Source organism: Bolinopsis microptera, chromosome 5 (genome assembly GCF_026151205.1).
Source record: "Bolinopsis microptera isolate Bmic1 chromosome 5, MBARI_Bmic_1.0, whole genome shotgun sequence".
Classification (NCBI taxonomy): Eukaryota; Metazoa; Ctenophora; class Tentaculata; order Lobata; family Bolinopsidae; genus Bolinopsis; species Bolinopsis microptera.
The window spans coordinates 22,280,048-22,282,966 of NC_087076.1; positions in this window are offsets into that span (position 1 = coordinate 22,280,048).

Genomic DNA, 2,919 nt, shown 5'->3' on the forward strand with positions numbered 1-2,919 from the left:
GCATTGGTTAACTTACTGGGTACTTGTAGCATTAGTGAGCTATCTTAGTACTTGTAGCATTGGTGAGCTTACTTAGCACTAGTTAAGTAACTGAAGCTTGCTTATCACTAAGTAAATAGTTCACATATTGTTCTGTTAACTTTTCAGAATTTGTATTTATTTCAAAACTGGACGAAATTTGCGGAAGACAAACCTGAGAGGTCTCCACCCGTCCAGACCTCGCAGCATCACAATTGTTACTATGGTTACTATGATGTTTACTATGGTTACTATGATGGTTACTATGATGGTTACTATGGTTACTATGATGGTTACTATGATGGTTACTATGGTTACTATGGTTACTATGGTGGCGGATGACAAACCTGAGAGGTCTCCACCCGTCCAGACCTTGTGCCCAACACTTGGTCCGTTCAGAGAGCACTCCTTCCTCCCAAAACTCGGCTATCTGCAGGGGAAATTGTTTTAGAGATTTATAAATAGTTGGAACGATTTATAGATATATTGTTGGAAGTTGTGTACAGCTAGCTGGGGGTTACGAACAGTTGAAACAGTCCCCTCGTACTGTGGTTACTATGTGGTTACTATCCGGTTACTATGTGGTTACTATGGTTACTATGTGATTACTATGGTTACTATGTGGTTACTATGGTTACTATGTGGTTACTTTGTGGTTACTATGGTTAATATGGTTACTATGTGGTTACTATGGTTACTATTTGGTTACTATGAACAGTTGAAACAGTACCTCTCGCAGACTGTACGGACCGAATCTCTCCTTCTCCTTGTTGCCATAGTACCATTCTCTTTCCTCTTGCATAGCCCCGCCGGCTTCTATAAACATACTCTGAAAATAAACTGGTTTATATTTTTGTTAAATATATTGACAGGGAGAAACCGTGTTAAATATATCTCATGTCTTACAAAATACAACGTGTTTTATACAGAAACACGGAAATATCTTTAATCCAGAATTTGGAAAAGTTTATGTTTCGTTTTGTAGTGCTTTCCCTGGGAAACTTCTTCCGGCCGGAATCGAACTTCCAGCACCTAAATTGTGTCTATAATGCCATCCATAGATGACTAATCGGTCACTGGAAAAAAATCAGTAAAAACTGTAAAATTTTGGTTCTGGAAATTTCGTCTCGAAAACATGATAATGGGACATAACAGCAATAACAGCAATTGGGTCGATAAGATTTTTCCATTTTGCAGTTTCTTCTCCGATATTTTGAAGTCCAGTACCTCAATTTGGTCTCATGTCACCCATAGTCAACTGAGAATGGGACAGCAATTGGGAGGGGAGGTCATAAATGATCCCCTATATAGATTTTGCTTTAAACAAACTGTTAAATAGGCCTGCTTAAAATGATTTGGTTGTAATTTCTGTTTGTTGGACACCATTTGCGTAACAATCCGGTCATCCGTCATTCAAACGATTACTGGCAATACCTTATACCATATGTTTCGAACAATCATCATTTCTATTCAAAATTTAGCACCTCATAAATTATGCATAGTTCATACTTCATAATTAATCATCAACCACACTCAGAAACCACGGCTAGTTGAAGGTATATTGTGGTGCGGACAATTGGTTCTACTCATGCGTAAATTTGAAAAATATCTAACCGTTATATTGTTCAAATAAATTTGAAGGAAAAAATCATTCATTCTGAGGCCTACTCAGGAGCTGATTTTAGTGTTTGGTTTCGTGCTTAGAAATAAATAGACCAATTACAAACTGTTTAGATGTTCACGTGACATATTTGACACTCACAATACCAATAGTCGCTATATTTACCCACCCACCTCGTTCTCCAAAATCCACGTTTTTCTGCAAAAAACGACCATTCGTAACCTTTCACTATTGCTTTTTTACAAAAGTGTGTGAATAGAAATTGTGTAAAATGGAGACAAATAGTGAATGATTTTGTTTCCATTGTAAAATTTCACCATTTTCACAATTTTCAACAATGGTCTCCCGGTATTGAGATAGCCTGAGGGGCTTATATCCTTTCCAGTAAACTTAACCCACTCTGTACCAAGGTACTATACTCGTATACTATATGTGAAGGGGGTTGGTCCTACGACACCAAGGACCTTCTGGGTGGGAGGGGATCGTGTTACCACTACACCACCCAGCCAACCAACAGATCTTTCAAACTTAATGTCCGCATCCGGGTCCGGTTTCGATCCGGTATCCAAGAATTTGGCCGGATATTCAACCGGAAATTTTTTTAAATGTTCCTGAAATGTATATTTTTTTGTACATTTTTTCTAAGGAGCATCCAGTCAGTGTTCTCGGTGACCAGTAAATTTCACGCCTCTAAAGTCGCTTGTTATCTGTCAGCGAATGTTCAAGACCCGTTCTTGTGAGATTTTGTGTAACACAGAGCGTCAAAACAGCTACCATTTATGTTTTATTTATGAGCATTTAAAACAGAGGGTACCTGCTTTATAATTGTGGCAAGCAATTAGTAAACCCGTTGCTAACTCCCCTTATGTCAAGGCCATTATGCCAAACTTTGGACATTATCCTCGGTTACATCGAGAGCTGGCTGAGAGCTGGCTGCTGGATTTTGGGCTTTACTTCTAAGGCAATTTGTACACTTGTGCTAGGCAAAGCGCAGTGAGTTCTTGCAATGTGCGTTTTGATTTATTCCAACTCGTTTCTAGTTCTGCTCATACAGCAGATCAATCAGTGACCTCTGCAGTGGTCGCACAACATATCAACAAGTAACTGCTGCTCGCAGAGCAGAAAATTGGTTATAATTTGAAATAAGGCAAGAACACAGTTAGTCGGACTGTAAGCTCTTTCTCATTGTGTCCACATGGCTTTTAATATTAGAATTGATTAAAACCCACAATCAAGGATTAATCTCAATTATCCGGCAATTTCGGGCAGCCTTAAATATC